General features: G+C 46.5%; 1 protein-coding gene across 1 annotated transcript in view; it reads left to right on the plus strand.

The window, feature by feature from the left end:
- cav1 (caveolin 1) overlaps positions 1–18370 on the plus strand; it is a 481528-nt gene that overhangs the window by 218630 nt on the left and 244528 nt on the right. The window lies entirely within an intron of this gene.

The raw sequence follows: 18370 nt of genomic DNA on the forward strand, positions 1-18370 counted from the left end.
AATAAAAAATAACAAATAAAAAATAAAAAAAATTGTAGGTTGTAAATTATATATTGTTTGCTGTGAATCATCGCTGTTCACGTTTGGTCAATCTGGCTGCCTGCTTCATGGGGCAGACGCACACCTGACGACACTGCGTGACGCACTCACGCCTATAGCGGCTATAGCCTGGCTGGAGAAGATGGAGCTGGTCAAAAGTAAACTTGCCACAGGCGAATTCATCCTTGCCACTCGAGGAGTGGGGAAATCAGAGGTCTGGAAAACATTTGCAATGGTGGTGGATTCGGATGGAAACCAAACAGGTTATGTACAATGCACAAAATGTAAAGTGCTGATGAAGTACGACAGCAAAAAAACAGGATCGTCCAGCCTTAGCCGCCATGCATTGAACTGCTTGCCTTCCACCACTACGCCAACGCAGCCACAACAGCCATCGATGACAAAGTTCGTGGCCAGAAATGTTCCTCTCACAGCCAAACAGGCAGTGACCGTGAAATGCGTGCACATGTGCGCCAAGGACATTAGGCCGTTTTACTTTGTGCAGGGAGAAGGCTTTTTAGAACTGGCGCAGGAACTTATCAATGTCGGTGCAACTCACGGCAGAGTTCCAGCTAATTCTGTCCTCCCATCCCCTAACACAGTGGCAAAACGCTGTAAGGATCTGGCTGAGGAAAAAAGAGACGCATTTGCCAAGCAGGTAAAAGACATCCTGAAGAATGGAGGAAAAGTGGGAATGTCAACAGACGTGGACGGATGATTTCAGAAAGATTCACTATCTTTCAATAACATGCCACTACGTTACGGAAGATTTCGCCTTAATTGGGAAGAATCTGACCACAGCAAAGTTTCCCGTGGAGGAGAAGAAGACGGGCGAAAACATCAGGAGAGAACTCGCCAAGCTCTTGGTGACAAAGTTCGGGTTTGATCCACTATCCTTAAAGGACATTGTTTGGGTGACAGACCAGGGAACAAACATCGTGAATGCTCTCAGGTCATACAGTAGACTTGACTGCATGGACCATGTCCTAAACACTGTCCTCCGTCATGGTCTTGACAACGCCACACTGATGCGGGTGGCCCCTGACTTCGGTGAAACAGTGACTTCAGCAAAGGAGCTTGTAAGGTAAACTACACATGTTGGCTACACTAGTTGTATACTGTTATAACGATATTATTATCCTGATAATCCATCACATGTTCCCATTAATAAATTACTATAGTCCATCTGAGTCTTTAGTTTGTGATGGTTTGTTACACAGTGACAGTTACTACTCATTTGTGTAAGAGCACGCTCTTCCCCCCTCAGTTTGAATTAATTATATTCTCTCTTTATAGATATGTGAAGCAGTCGGGAATGGCAGCGCAGCTTTCCAAGACACTCCTGCAGATGGTGGATACGCGTTTCAGCACCGTGTATTTGACCCTTAAATCTATTAAAGACATTTACGCGGAGCTGCAGGAGAAACTGGACGCGCGTGGAGAGAGTGAGCGAATAGAAAAAATAACCCCCGACACTCTGGGCATGTTAGTGTCATTTTTGGAGCCCTTTTATGATGCTCAGCGTGAACTGGAGGGGGACAAATATCCCACTCTGCATCTTGTGCTGCTATGGGCAGAACGACTCAGACGTCACTGCCAGCAACATGCAGACGACACGGCACAGCTGGCAGCCGTGCGTCAACGGCATGCGCACCGGTTGGAGGAAAAACTGGCAAAGTGCATCACTGATCTCCACAAAGCCGCAACGTTCCTTTGGCCGAAATTCAACCAGTTGCGGATGCTGCCCGCAGGCCAAAGGGCAGATGTACAGCTGTACATAAAGTCCCGCCTGTTAGCTGCGCAGCAGCCGGTTCCGGAGGGCCCAGGTGACGCGAGCCAGGAGACAGATGATGCGTCAACATCAGCAGCAGCACCCGCTCCCGCTGCAAAGAAGACACCGCGCTTCGACCAGTGGGAGAATATATTGGGTGAGACGGGAACAGACGAGGATGAGGTGGACAGCTACGTCCGTCAAAGGCCAACAATGAGTGACGACCAGGACCTGCTGGGCTGGTGGAAGACCAACAGCAGTGTCTATCCTAAACTGGCTCAGTTGGCGCGGCAGGTGCTCTGTGTGCCAGCCAGCAGCAGCAGCAGCAGCGAGAGAGTGTTCAGTGTGGCTGGCCGTACCATTGAGGAGAGGAGGACGCGCCTCAGTCCATCCACTGTGGACGCACTACTGTTCCTCCACGATGCCTTATAAACCTCCACTTAGATGCCTATTGTGTGTCCATTTTAGTGTTTACGGTGTGGTGTGAAATAGTTGCCTGATTGAAGTGTTTGAGTTCTTTTTATATTGTGTGAAGATTTAATTTAATATTTATTTACGGCATATTTATTTATATAGGCTATTTAAAGTTTTGGTTGTTTGTGTTAAATCTTTTAATTTTAAATAAAGTTTCATTTGAATTCACGTCTGCTGTCTGTCTGATCGTGATAACAAGTGTATGAGGAAAACAATGCAGGCGCGCGGGGGGTCGGGTTCGGGCCGACAATTCATGCTGGTGTGTCGGGCTGCGTCGGGTTCGGGTTTAAAAACCCGCGGGCCGGGTCGGGTCGGGCTGTAATTTTCAGGCCCGTTGAGAACTCTACCGTAGACATTAGCAGTAGATAGCCGAGCGCCTGTCGTCCCTCCCAGTCACCGCAGAAACGAAAACGTTTTCCTCGTAGTTTTGATTTTGTATCCATAAAGAAACGACCGAGCAGTGCAGTCGCCCTGTCCGTAATAAATCCATGAAGCTGTTACGTCCATTGTATGACTATGTTACAACATAGCAACGATAGCTTACAGCTAGTAACGTGCCGGGCACTCGTCCGTCCCACTCACCGCAGAAACGAAAACGTTTTCCTCGTAGTTTTGATTTTGTATCCATAAAGAATTGATCAAGCAGTGCAGTCGTCCTGTCCGTAATAAATCCATGAAGCTGTTACGTCCATATGTATGACTATGTTACAACATAGCAACGACTGCTTACAGCTAAACAGTAGCCGAGAGCCAAAAGTCTTGCGCAAGTTCCCGTCTCCCGACGTCCTCACTCTGGAGCTGTTTTCAAGCCAATACAGTGACAAACTTCTTTCCATCGAGCAGTGCCGTCATGTCCATATGACAGTGTAACTAGCGCTAGCCTACATAGTAAGATTGCTTAGTATGTGTGACAGTTGAACCTGCTACAAAGACAACAAATCTCGCGCAGTCTCAGTAGGCTAGTCGTGTTGACAGCACGAGTGGGAGTCGCGTGCCGCGTGTCGCGTGTGCAGACTGCAGTCTCTCATCAACAGAGTGAGATCAAAGTGACCCTCGCGCGACTGTCCAAGATTTTTCACTGTACTGGCTTGAAAACAGCTCCAGAGTGAGGACGGCAGACGGGAACTTGCGCGAGTTTTCTGAGGCCCAGGAAAGCAGATATAACGTGCCCCAATGGGTTAGCATTGGAGCGAGTCTGGAAGGCTGCCAGGCAGGTACAGATCTCGGGCTAGGCAACGTCAATTTTTGTCTGTTTTTTTGCTTCTAATAAGTCGGGATGACCCTGAGGACAACGGAAATGGGGTCAAAAATGACCGGATTTCTCCTTTAAGAGTGGCTTTCCTGCCAATGAAGAATTGTTTTGTTATTCTTTTCTAAACTGTGGTCCGCGTCATTTAAATCCTCCTTGTGCGAAACTATTTCTTTTGATTTTGGCCTAACCTTAAAAGTACATGATAGTCACCTTAGCCCATGTACTGTAGACATGTGTTACAAAGGCATCTCTCCAAAGCTTACAAAATTGTATAGTTGGTCAGTATGTTGCTATATGTGGCTTCGACATCCATCCATCCATCCATTGTCTTCCGCTTATCCGGGACCGGGTCGCGGGGGCAGCTGCCTGAGCAGGGACGCTCAGACTTCTCTCTCCCCGGACACTTCTCCTAGCTCCTCCGGGAGGACCCCAAGGCGTTCCCAGGCCAGCTGGGTGACATAGTCACTCCAGCGTGTCCTGGGTCTTCCTCAGGGTCTCCTCCCGGTGGGGCATGCCTGGAGGGAGGCGTCCAGGGGGCATCCGATACAGATGCCCAAGCCACCTCAACTGGCTCCTCTCGATGTGGAGGAGCAGCGCCTCTACTCCGAGCTCCTCCCGTGTGACGGAGCTCCTCGCCCTATCTCTAAGGGAGCACCCCGCCACCCTGCGGAGGAAGCTCATTTCGGCCACTTGTATCCGGGATCTTATTCTTTCGGTCACGACCCAAAGTTCATGACCATAGGTGAGGGTAGGAACGTAGATTGACCGGTAAATAGAGAGCTTCGCCTTTCGGCTCAGCTCTCTCTTCACCATGACGGACCGATACAACGACCGCATTACTGCAGCCACTGCACTGATCCGCCTGTCAATCTCACGTTCCATCCTTCCCTCACTCGTGAACAAGACCCCAAGATACTTAAACTCCTCCACTTGAGGCAGGAACTCCCCCCCGACCTGGAGGGAGCAAGCCACCTTTTTCCGGTCGAGAACCATGGCCTCAGATTTGGAGGTGCCTCATCCCGGCTGCTTCACACTCGGCTGCAAACCGCCCCAGGACATGCTGGAGGTCCTGGCTCGAAGGAGCCAACAAGACCACATCGCCCGCAAAGAGCAGGGATGAAATGGATGCTAAGGGACCGAACAGCCCTTAGCAGAGGGCCCCCAGCCCCGTACTCCCGAAGTACCTCCCACAGAATGCCACGAGGGACATGGTCGAATGCCTTCTCCAGGTCCACAAAACACATGTGGACTGGTTGGGAAAACTCCCATGATCCCTCGAGCACCCTGCGGAGGGTATAGAGCTGGTCCAGTGTTCCACGGCCAGGACGAAAACCGCATTGTTCCTCCTGAATCCGATGTTCGACTATCGGCTGAATTCTCCTCTCCAGTACCCTGGAATAGACATTCCCAGGGAGGCTGAGGAGAACACACCCTCCGGTCCCCCTTTTTGAATAGAGGGACCACCACCCCGGTCTGCCAGTCCAGAGGCACTGTCCCCGACTGCCACGCAATGTTGCAGAGACGTGTCAACCAAGACAGCCCCACAACATCCAGAGACTTGAGGTACTCAGGGCGGATCTCATCCACCCCCGGTGCCTTGCCAGCTTCTTAACTACCTCGGTGACTTCAGCCTGGGTAATGGGTGGATGAACCTCCGAGTCTCCAGCCTCTGCTTCCTCAATGGAAGACGTGTCAGTGGGATTGAGGAGATCCTCAAAGTATTCCTTCCACCGCCCGACGATATCCCCAGTCGAAGTCAACAGCTCCCCACCTCCACCGTAAACAGTGTTGGTGGAGGGCTGCTTCCCCTTCCTAAGGCGCCGGATGGTTTGCCAGAATCTCCTCGAGGCCAACCGATAGTCCTCCATGGCCTCCCCGAACTCTTCCCAGACCCGAACCTTTGCTTCAGCGACCGCACGCGCTGCAGCACACTTGGCCTGCCGGTACCTGTCAGCTGCCTCAGGAGTCCCCCAAGCCAACCAGGTTCGGTAGGACTCCTTCAGCTTGACAGCATCCCTTACTTCTGGTGTCCACCACCGGGTTCGGGGATTGCCACCACGACAGACCTTACGGCCACAGCTTCGAACAGCCGCGTCCACAATGGAAGCGAAGTACAAGGTCCATTCAGACTCAACGTCCCCAGCCTCCCTCGGGATCTGGTCAAAGCTCTCCCGGAGTTGGGAGTTGAAGACCTCCCCGACAGAGGGTTCCACCAGTCGTTCCCAGAAGACCCTCACAACACGTTTGGGTCTGCCAAGTCTGTCCAGCTTCCTCCCCTGCCAGCGGATCCAACTCACCACCAGGTGGTGATCAGTTGACAGCTCAGCCCCTCTCTTCACCCGAGTGTCCAAGACATACGGCCGGAGGTAAGATGACACAACCACAAAGTCAATCATTGACCTCCGGCCTAGGGTGTCCTGGTGCCACGTGCACTGATGGACACCCTTATGCTTGAACATGGTGTTCGTTATGGACAAACCGTGACTAGCACAGAAGTCCAATAACAGAACACCACTCTGGTTCAGATCGGGGAGGCCGTTCCTCCCAATCACGCCCCTCCAGGTAACACTGTTGTTACCCACGTGAGCGTTGAAGTCCCCCAGTAGAACAATGGAGTCCCCGGTTGGAGCACTCTCCAGTACCCCTCCCAAGGACTCCAAGAAGGCCGGGTACCCGTGGGCCGAAACAACAGTGAGAGACCTATCCCTGACCCGAAGGCGCAGGGAAACGACCCTCTCGTTCACTGGGGAAAACTCCAACACATGGCGGCTGAGCTGGGGGGCTATAAGCAAGCCCACACCAGCTCGGCGCCTCTAACCGTGGGCAACTCCAGAGTAGAAGAGAGTCCAGCCTCTCTCAAGGAGTTGGGTTCCAGAGCCCAGACTGTGCGTGGAGGTGTGCCCGACTACCTCTAGCCGGTAGCACTCTACCTCCCGCACTAGCTCAGGCTCTTTCCCCCCCAGTGAGGTGACATTCCATGTCTCCATGGCTAGTGTCACCTGCCCAGGACAGCCACCCAAATCGCACCGCACCCGCCCCTTCTGAACCCTCTTGCGGGTGGTGGGCCTACAGGAGGGCAGCTTCGACATGGCTATGCATGATGCTAATTAATTAAGAATTTCTTTGCACAACACTGGCATTTTTATGTATTATAATCCTCCTTACAGTAATGTCTCCATCTTCACCTCCTTTATCACCTGCCGTGCCCCGCCTCCGTTTATCTTTTATCCTCCCTCCACATCCATCCACTGCATTCATAAAACAGTGTGTTATCACAGCCAGCTATTGCTATAAATCCGTCTTTAAACCTCTCCCTTCCCCCTTCTCTCTTTCAAAGCCAGTTTTTCTGAATGGGTATATTTCCTCCAATGAGTCAATGCTTTCCCCTCCTGCTAAAGCACCCCCCCCCCCCCCACCCCCTTTCATCCAGCTGCTGTTTTCCTGAATGACTAGTGAAACATCCCATGACCTCACCATTCGCTCAGCTGATACCCCCCCAACTTGAAAAATGGAGGCATACTGATGGCAGTGCTGATGATGACAGAGGGGGGAGGGATGGAGCAGCAGTAATAAACCACTGCTGCCACGCTGCAAGGCGACCAGAAACATCCAGTCCTCTGCAGACAGTCGTGCATGTTTATGACGCACGCGCTGCAACCCTGCGCTTCAGGATTACAGCACTTAATCTGCACAGCAACAGCCCCTGTGCTGCTGTAATGCCGAGCTGATGTGTGGGAGAAAGAAGAGGAAGAAACAGAAAAAACATGACAGGATGCAACACACACAGAGAGAGAGAGAGAGAGAGAGAGAGAGAGAGAGAGAGACGGAGGATGTGAATGAGGGGAGGGAGAAGTTTTAGAATGGCTGCTTTTTCATTCATGATTTCCTCTTCATTCAGATTGTCAGCCAGCCCAGTGGACAGCCGTGATCGCCTTGTTATGTAAGTGAGAGAGAGGGAGGGGCAACAGAGGGGAAAAGGGGGAGGTCAGGTGATGTCGGGCGGCAATGGAACAAAATAGAGCTAGAAAAAGAGATGAGCAGGCGATGCAGCCGGCTGCACTGACAGCATCCTGTTACTGCTGGACCGACCTGAGCATCGCCGCCCGCTGAGGTGATTTATGTCATCTGATCATGAGGTGATGTCACACTGCTTCCCAAGCTGCAGCAGTGCGTACAGCACCGATGCTGTTGCTTTAATGGTGGTGCAGTGCGCTTCAAACTGCATCCATTAGAACTGAAACAAAGAGCCACGTGATGTGCACATCTATATCATTTTATTTATTATGATTTATTTGACTTCTCAGTTATGAGATTAAAGTAGCACCACACCTCGTTTCTGGTGGAAGGAAAAACGGAAAGAGGTGCAGATGATCGGGGGCATTCACATTGATATTCCATTTTATTGACTTCTCTCTATCACTAATCATCAATTTTTCACAGGGGGCTTTACAATCAGGATAACACATGACATCTTCTGTCCTCGGACCCTCGCATTGGATGAGAAGAACATAAAGAGGGATCTGTCTCCCCAGAGGTGAGGTGGTGATGAGGAGGCATCCATTACGACTGTTCCCACACATTCATCAGCTCCCTTCATGCCTCCAAAACTGCTCCGGACGACTAAGCAAGGACACAATGTGAATCATTCTGCAGGCTTCTGTTTCTAAATTTATTAAGAGCAGGGTGCTGAAAAGATCCAAATTGTTTCAAAAAACGACACAATGTTCACAACTTGAACAAAGAAATTAAATGTGTACAATGACCTTTAGGCCCCGTTTACACGAGGACGCTTGCGGGTAAAAACGTCAAAATATTTTATCGGAAGTGCCTTTCGTTTAGACGGTGATGGCGTTTTTGGGGCTTAAAAACGCAAAAATCTGAAACCACCCTCCAGAGTGGAAAACTTGAAAACGCTCCGCCGTAGCGTTTCCATCTACACTGCCAAGACGCAAAACTCTCCTCAGATCTGCTCACGTCGCGTACGCGTTTACATCATATGTCTTGGTTTTCGCGGTGCATACAACAGAAGAAGGAAGATTCTACGCATGCGCTTAAACATGGCGATGTTGTGTGATAGTGGAGCATGCATACCCAATCAAATTCCACACACTTTTGCATCACCGTATGCACGCAGATTTCCTCCCGAAAACGCTTGTCTAAACGCGGAATAAAATGTGAAGACGCGACGCCACTTTTGTGTCTTCTGTTCAGACCGTCATCATGTAAACATAGCCTTAGTTTGTATTAAAACACCATTTGCAACAACATAAGGAAAACAGGTAGGTTGGAATGCAATAAATTTCAAACTTTACATATCAAATGAATCATGTAAATGTCAAATTTGTCATTCAAGACGGGGATTAACCTATATAACGCGTGGAATTATATGCTATACATGACTTTGGCTTACATCCTCTGTAATAGTCTAATGGCATCCTTGCAACTTTGATGCAACTTCCAAACACATTCCTTCTCACTTGTTCTTTCTTAACCCAGAATCTTTCCACCGAAAGTAAAAACTAAAAAGCGGTATCATTCTGTCACATTCTGTCCCCCCGAGACATGTTAGAGAACGAGAGTTAAAGAGTGGTGAGGAGATGGGAGAATGAAAGTGAGGGCCAAAAGAGTGAAACAAGCGATGAATCACTCGTGGTGACTAACGTCTTGCATAACCAAGTCTGAGGATGCTTCCTATCGCTTGTCAGCGAGCACCGACAAAAACAACATTTTATAAACCTCCCACTGTGGATCCATGCTGCAGACACACTAACACCATTTGTTACTTTGCAGATAAACATTGGAAGGTATAGCCCAACTGGATTTAGTTGGATGCAGCCCCCCCCCCTTCTGCTAAACCTGAACCCCCGCATATCGCAAGCTTAAACAAGCCAGATATTCAGCATGACCAGAACTATTGATTATTTTTTTCATCAAGAAAAGCACTGCAGTGTCCATCGTCTCTGTCTCTTCTGCCTACCTCATCTCCCCGGTCCCCCGTCAACCCCTGTCTACCTCTGTCTCCCCTGTAAGATGCCTAATGACAGAGAACGCTGCTTTTGCAGAAACCCCCCCTCCACACCATTTTCGGTTGAGTTCCATCCATGCCCATCGATAAAAATGTAAACACTACAGAGGAAGTGTTTGTATGCAACAGCGTGTTCAGCCCAGTCCCACATTGGCAGAGATACAGTGTAAAGACCAATTTAGAAATGGGCCATCACATGGCAACACATGACTGCAGGGAAGCGTTATCCAATGGGAATGAGGCCAGTCGGTGCATATACAATATTAAGTATGTAAAAGGATGCCCTCGTTTCTGCAAGGAGGTGAAGGATAGCAAGATTGTTTGTTTGAAAAGTGGAAGCAAAAGCGTGAAAATGTGATTCTACATACTGAAGAATAACATCTAACTCAGATTTCAGTTGTAGTAGATACTTAAAATGTAATTTACATTTACAATTTCCGTTAGGGCATTTAGCAGATGCTTTTGTCCAAAGCGACTTACAATAAGTACATTTCTTCAAAGAAAGAAACACAACATGTCATTGCCGATAAAGTAAGAACGAAAAAATAGAAACAAGTGTTAGGTGCTCATCTGAGTAAAGTAGTAGCTGTTCAGCAAACATACCTTAAGAACAACAGTGCTATGATCAAAGTGCCCCCCCCCCCCCCCCGGGGGGGGGGGGTCTGAACAGCTGAGTCTGTAGTCTTTTTTGGAAGATGGCAAGTGACTCTGCTGTCCTGACATTGGTCGGCAGTTCGTTCCACCACTGAGGACCAGAACAGAGAAAGAGTCTGGACTTTGCTGAGCGACATTTGTTTGATTTCAGCGATGGTGGTACCAGCCGGCCAGCTGAAGTAGAGGAGCGAAGTGCTCGCTTCAGGACGTGTGGTTTGACCAGTGTTTGAAGGTAGATGGGTGCCGTTCCATTGATGGCGTTGAAGGCCAATGCCATCGTCTAGTAATAAAACACAAAAACAAAAAAATCAATAGTAATGAAAGATGGAAATAATAAACAATAATAAAAAATAAAAACACTCAAAACTCAATGGCATACTTAGTGGTACAGAGGCAAAGAGTATAGAGGCAACGTTTGTACAGGGGTAACGTTTGTAAGGTCACTTTACGCCGGGTACACACCGGCCGCGGAAGCATCCTGTTCACACCAGACGCGTATTTCTCCACGACGGTCGACAAGCACTTCTGCTCAGCCGTTGTTCATTCAGAGCTATTTTTTTCATTATGGAATAAATAACCCCATAAAATTAATACGCCATGTTTCTGTAACCAAGAAGTTTGTACACTTCTTGTATTTATCCGTTCTCTCTAGAGAGAGAGAGAGAGAGAGAGAGACACACACACAGACAGAGAGAGTGTGTATGGTAGTAGACAGTAGTAGTGCAGACATACCGTTGAAATGCACATATTTGTTCTTCTCTTCTACTCTTCACATTTATTAAATGTATTGTCACTTCCTGTTTCCCAGTGCGAGTTGAGATACATAAATATGATCGCATTTGTCAATCGCGGTATTTTATTTAGAAAATTGCTTTTATTGTGAAAATTGACCGGATTGTCTCTTGTTTCTTTGTGTGATTTCCTGCCAGAATTGCCGCGTTCGCTCGCGGCACGCGCAAAAAAATAGAGCAGACGCCGAAACGATCGCTTCACGGCGCGGAAACGACACTATCGCTTAACAAGGGCGCCGAAAGGAAGCGGGCTCCGCTACGCGCCTATTTGCGGCGCTTCCGCGGCCGGTGTGAACCCGGCGTTAGAGCTCTCACAAATTGCGGGCCCTTTACAAAGTCCAAGAAGGAAGACCACATTTTTAGATAGATTTAGGGGAACCTTTAGATAACTATGGACTTCATGACAAACATGTATGGAGTTAGAGACAAAAGGGTTAACTGTGGATTTCTTTCGTTTTTGAGGTTTATCCAAGTACAGATACATATGAAGAGGTATATTAGCTGATCATTCTCTTTCCATGGTCCCCCATGAGAGGTGTGAGCCGGGCTTAAACCAGAAGGAGGTAGTCCAAAGCTGGAAAGCCCAGTAGTACCATTTGAGATTGGAAAGTTTCAACCCTCCTCCTCTGTCATATGACAGGTAGAGTAGGGAGAGGCGTAACCTCGCTCGTCTGTTACTCCATATGCAGTCCCTAAAGATTTCAGTCATATTTTAAGAGGTTAGTCGGTGGTGGAAGTGGAATACATTGAAATAAGTATAGGAATTTGGGTAGGAAATTCATTTTAAGAATATTAATCCTGCCAATCATTTAAATTGGCATCATTGTCCATCTGTTAATGAGGTTAGCCACTCCTGATATCACTGGGCTTTAATTAGTGGGAACAAGATCCTCTGTTGAATGTGTAATTTTGAGCCCCAAATAAGTAAAGCTTGATGTGTTTTTAAATGGGGTGTGTATTGGGGGGCAACTTTTTGCTGAATGTTTATGAAAGAGGGTATATGACTTGGATTCATTCACTTTATATCCTGAAATTGACCCAAAAGTATTTATTAATCGAAGGAGAATTGGAATAGAGTGCTTTAGCTGAGTCAGGAATAAAACAATGTCATCTGCAAATAATATCTTGATGCCAGTTATACTGCTGTTTTGTCTAGTTGCAATAGCGAGTGGCTCGATAACTAATGCGAACAGAAGGGGTGATGGGGGCACCCCTGTCTGGTCCCACGTTTAAGTTTGAAGGGCTGGGAGGTTACTATCCAAACTCAATATCCAGATTGTGTGGTCGGGCTTTAACACCATCAAACATTCTCCTCTGCTGCTGAATCTCCGCTGAAAGATCCGGGAAAAATATCACACGATTCTCCTCGAACTGAAGACGCTCAGCCTCTGTCGATCAGCCAGCGGAATTTGACAAGAATTGCACGGGGGACAGGTTTTTGGTTCGGCTTGTTATCCTTAGAAGTGGCTGCTTTTGGGAGTCTCAATGCTTGTTCGACAGAAGGTGGAAATGGGAAATTTTCTGAACCAAGGCGATTGGGTAACCATTCATTGAGGAAGGACACCAAGTCACCTTTCGCCGCGTTTTCTGGCAAACCCACCAATCTCAGGTTGAGTCGGCGCTGGCGGTTTTCTATGGTTTCCACTGACCTGGTGAGTGCTAGCCCCTTTCTTTGAGTAGCTGCAGAGACGTTATCTAGGTTGTTCAGTTGGTCCTCAGCTGAACTTATATGATTTTAATAAATTTCTGCAGGGTTTTTACTGTGTTTTGTTTTTGAAAATCGTTTAACATGTGAGAGCAATTACCAGTACAAGAAGTTCAAAACATGTTTGGTTAAAAAATCGGAATGTTGGCTTTGTCTTGTGGGGTTTGGCTCTGCATTGTACCTTCCTAGCCTTTGGAAAGTGGACATTGTAGAGAGGTACATTTTGGCGTGGGGTCTGTCTGCATTTTCATTGTAATACATGGCAGCCAAGTAGAGAGGAAGTACACGGAAGACAAAATCACAGGTGATCAACTGATCATAATAAAGCACAATTTAGGCTGCATCTCACAAATTTTAAAGTAACCCTAGTTTGATTTATCTGCACAGCATTCCAATGAAGGGAAAAACGAAGGATCGCACTATGGAATGCCTCCACAGATGAAGTCTGGTGGTAAGGGCTCAGTTTTGCCACATCCTTCAGAGTTCTTGTGTTGGGTCAACAGCTTTTCTGATTTGTCGAAAGCCGGAGTTCCTACAAACAATAAAAAAAGCATATTTTAGAGTCCCAGTCGGCAAGTATGGGGGATCGAGGGCACTCTGTCAGATTTTGAATGTTTACAACTCTCACGCTCCTCCCCCACGACCACCGAGCTCCTTCCCATCGACTTCGTGCCCTTTGAAATCCCTTAGATCACGGCACATTTGAAATGCGGGTCCGATGTTGACTGGTTTTATCACGGGCACCGTCGCAATCTTTCTTTTTTACCTTCTTTTCCACCGGTGCTTTCTTTTCCTTGGCTGTTTTGGACCTCCTAGTTTCGGTTTTTAACAGAGGAATTGGAAGCTTTTTGTGTGCAAGAACAAAGCCCTGCGTGCTGATTGGACAGGATGATCTGGGCGCTGTTGGATCTTTGCAAAACAAACAGGCTCTACGTGCACGTAGAGATGCATTATTTTTTTTTTTTTTCTAAAACCGGATGATTTATGTTGTTCTATCGGAGCATAGTGTCGGCTTCAGTGAATATGATCAAAAAGATGTTGCCTACTGGGACTTTAAAATACTGTAGGAGCCAAATCGGTCATTTTCTTTGTTTTGTAATGTTGTACACATTTTGTGCCAGTAGGTGGCGATTTCTGTTCAGGTAATTGGCCTGAAGTGATAAATGTAGGTGGGTAATCAGCGCAGGTGCGCACGCTGAGGAACTCATACGGTTTTGACCGTGCCATGCCGTGTTATGCCACAGAGAGAATGTGTTGTTGTGTTTAGTGAGTATTCGAGTCGGCTGTATAAATAAATTTGCAACAAAAAGAGAAGCTTTGACTGGACAGTTGCTGTGTCATGCACTTTGGCTACACCTGCATACACCTACACTTACATTGGCACGCGTAAAGCCCTTTAAACCGCAGCGTGCGTCGATAGTGACAAAGGGCCGCTATAAATACAATGAAGTAATACATATTAATGACAATATTTGTTATGAATTTCCAAAATATCACATCACTAGATGTAGTTGTCTTTTATACAAAATGTGTGATCACTATTTAAAACTGAGGGAAAATGATGTAATAACTTTTAGTCTATCTATTAGTACTGAGATGGGAATTTTACATTTAGTGGTCTATAATAGGTTAATTAGAAGGTTGAGTTTTGACTTATAATATTCCAGTGTCATGAGGTTACCTGTATTCTGCACGTATGTCATGTCATGTGTTACAGAGTTGTAAAATGCATCTTGTGACACCAGTACAACTGGCAAGTCAATATGGATCTATAGTCACTGATGAGTGGCTTCAAACACCACATCCTGGACAAAGTTTGCCGTCTACACAAACAACGGAACAATGCTTCTTTGATGACACAATACAAACAACTGTTCCTCAAGACCAGGGGTCCCCAAACTTTTTCCTGTGAGGGCCACATAACTTTTCCCTTCTCTGATGGGGGGCCGGGGTCAGTTTGTAACAGAAAAAGTTTGACGATCGCAGGGGTGCCTAAACGTAAAAATGTATTGTTTTCCAGAAAGCCACACATAACCAAATAACCCTCTCTGGGGTGTTCACAGAAAAAAGTCAGGAAATAAATAATAACACTATTAATGAAATAAATAATAATCAAATAACCCTCTCTGGGTTCTTCACAGAAAAAAGTCAGGAAATAAAGAATAAGAATATTTATGAAATCAATAATAATCAAATAACCCTCTCTGGGTTCTTCACAGAAAAAAAAAGTCAGGAAATAAATAATAACACTATTTATGAAATCAATAATAATCAAATAACCCTCTCTGGGTTCGCCTGGACTTTGCAAGTTTCGTGCACCGCGCAGGCTCGCGCAGGCACACCTCCCGTCTCGCCCACCGGCGCAAGTGGGAAAGAGGGAGGAGAAGAAGGCGTGAGTGGGAGACGAGGCGTGGACTGGGATTAATACAGCCGATTCAGATCTTCACCAATCAAATGAGCTCCTCTCCTCTCCTTTAATGCGTTAGGGGAGGTTCAGTGCAAGATCCGTCACTTGACAACCCGATGACAGAAGCAGCGCCGGCGCTCCCACCACGCGCATCACGCGCTGTGCGCGCGTATCATAATAATAACAATGCCCATATTATAAAAAACAGGAGAGAGAGAGGGAGATGTTTTGGTCCGAGAGGCTGAGTTTCCGTTACGCGTGCCATCCGCCTTTGATCTGACGTCAGATGTGACGGGACAAAAAATTCACGTGTTGATTCAATCAGTTGCATTAAATAGTGTTTGTTGTGATTATTTATTGCATTTAAATGTGCCTGGAACTGTGGAAACCTGCCTGTGAGGTCTCGGTGACGTGTGCGCACTGCGCGCCGTCAGCCAAACTTCCACTCCGCCAGCTGTGATTCGCATTGAATGAATGGACTTTATTTACGCCTTGCGCCTTGCACCGAAAGTAGACCAGGTTGGAGCTGGCGAGCTTTCAGCGCAGTCTCGGCGAGGCTTTTTGCCACGAAACTTCCGCTACGCCAAGCTGAATCTGTGACGCCTCCCCCTGCTGCGCCGCCACTAGTCTAGCAGCAGAAGCCCTCAGGTTTTGAGATACCCCCACCCGACTTAGAACTAAACGCAACCATCTTTTTTCTCATCTTTAGGGTCCCCCATTAATGAAATGGAGTGTTGCGAAGTTTTCTTTTGGGGGAAAAATGTGGTTTTGAGCTATTCTTTAGACCTACCCCAATCTCTGAAAAAGGCTAATCCGAATAGGACAAAGTTGACAAAAAAGCCTATAACATGAGAATGCCCACTCTTATCTCCATCAGAACTGCTGAGGTATGAACCAGGTGTCTACCCTACATCACCAAATAGTCAGAATGTAATTTACCTGAAGAAACACTGATACATAGTCCTTTAAACATACCATTGTTCAGGCGGAACTGTACTTTTGTGGTGGACTCCTTTACCTTATTGCATTTGTCATGAAAACATTTAGATTTATGTCAAGTAAGCTGTTACTGCTTTGCCAAAGATGCTGTTAAACAACAGCCAGTGATTGTGTGGAGAGATCTTGTACAGTTTTATTGCAAATCAGACTTCTTTAGATATACCATTCTCTGAGATAGTCAAATTAAGTAACTTAATGGAAGATAGTTGACATACGGTACTGTAAACTAAGTTGATGATGGTCATTATATTTTGCTAAAGAAAGTCCAGGTGCTTGTACACTCAGAATGTGAGTAACCTAATAGGGTAACTACATTTAAGGTCTATGAAACAAAGACAGAAATACAAGGCATACATAGACTTATGAGTTTTATTGAACCATTTAAATCAGCATCTCCTATCTCAATGTCATGTTGATAAAATACAAACAAAAATTATAGTGGGTAATAATAATACTAAGGGTAAAAATAATAATAATAATAAATCTCAACGTGCCTTATGCCATTTCAGAAAACACAAATAGGAAAATCAAATGTAAAACAAACAAAACATATTTTTCTTTGTGTGTGTGTGTGTGTGTGTGTGTGTTTCAGTCAATATTAGGCTCTTCACTGTCTTCTTCATACACATTTGGTGACACATTTTGACATTCTGCACAGCAGTTGCAGAACTCCGTACAGGGAAGGCCAACAGAGAGGCACTGGCACTTTCCACTCTCTCTACAATTTTCATCTTTGCAGTACAAATGAGTTATGTCTCTCACCTCTGTAGGTGCGGGGGGTTTCTTAAATAGGACTGCTTCAATGGCTCCATCTCTGACAATCCATCCGTTGTCAATAGGACTCCACAACGTGGGTTTAGGGATGTGACTGTGGCACCATATCGCTGTCTGGTACATTGCTCTTCGTACATGTTGTTCAAATGCATCCTCTGTTGGTGGAAGATTTGCAGAGGCTGCATCTGTTGTTGATGCAATTATGAACCTCAGTTCATCCAAGTTGGTGCACATTCGTCCATTTTCTTTTTTCTTTTTGCCGTAAAGTCGAAGTGCATACTCTCTTGCTACTGGAAGGGACTTTTCCAAGCTTGCAGACACTCCAACATGGGCCAGATCTTTGAGTTCACTGAGATGAGACTTCAGTTTGTTGAAGGCTGTACTTTTTCCAATCCTGTACAAACTACTGGTGGTGTCACAGCCAGTGAGTGCATGACAGGCTGGTAGACAACTGGACAGGTCTTTTCCAATTTTCTCAGATATGGTATTGATGGGAACATATCTCTCCTTCATTCCATGCCCTGAATGCATGAACACTGTAGATGAGCCAAACATGCCTTTGCTTGCATAATAAATGAGCAGTACTTCCACATCTGTGTCATCACATCGCACAATGATGCGAGGATAAGACTGTGCAAGATCTATAGCATGTAGCACCATTCTTGTGTCCGCCTCCTCTTGATCACTGTACAAAGATGTCAGACTGCTCACTCCTGCATTGCATATGCTCTTCACCTCCTCACCTTTATCAAATCCACCTGCCAAGATGATGGAGTCGTCAGAGTGTAGTCTCTGTGGGCCTGCAGTGATGATGTAGTTGCTCACGAACATGCACAGAGCAGTCTTGTTTCCACTACTCTGCAGGTACTTCCTGTAGTTTGGAACATTTGTGTTGCCAGTGATGGCATGTGTTGGTCTTCCATGAGTTGCACCTCTCCTTTTCCTCTCCAGGCCTTTGATTGACAGTGGGTTGTCATACCTGTCAAATACCATGACCACACATTTCATTTCCTGTCCTCTTTTCAAAAGGTACAAGATCTTCTTCAGGATACATTCCGCTAGGTCACTGAATGTCTGAAATGCAGAATCATGGAGACTTTGAAGCATAGCCATGCCATCAATTACATATGCAGATTTATATGTGCTGTCAGGCAGCTCCTGCACCACTTCTACAACAGACTCCAGTTTCTTTGAAAGGTCTGCTTTAGTGGTCTTTCTCATTCCGCCATCATCATAGAAGAGAGAGGGTGGGACAGCAGCCAGTTCGTGACACATAACCATCTCCAATGACACGTCTCTTTGTTTTGAAACTGCCAGGAGTCTCCTGAAGAGCACATCTGAATTCAGGTGAACTTTATTTGTTTTACTACTTTGTCAAACGCCACTTCAGTGATCTTTTGTTCACTCGTCTATCAGAAAAGATGAATTCTATATGTGCCGTGACGAAGTTTTGATAAAACAAAATTATAGGCTATTTCA

Source organism: Eutrigla gurnardus (genome assembly GCF_963514095.1).
Source record: "Eutrigla gurnardus genome assembly, chromosome: 9".
NCBI lineage: Eukaryota > Metazoa > Chordata > Actinopteri > Perciformes > Triglidae > Eutrigla > Eutrigla gurnardus.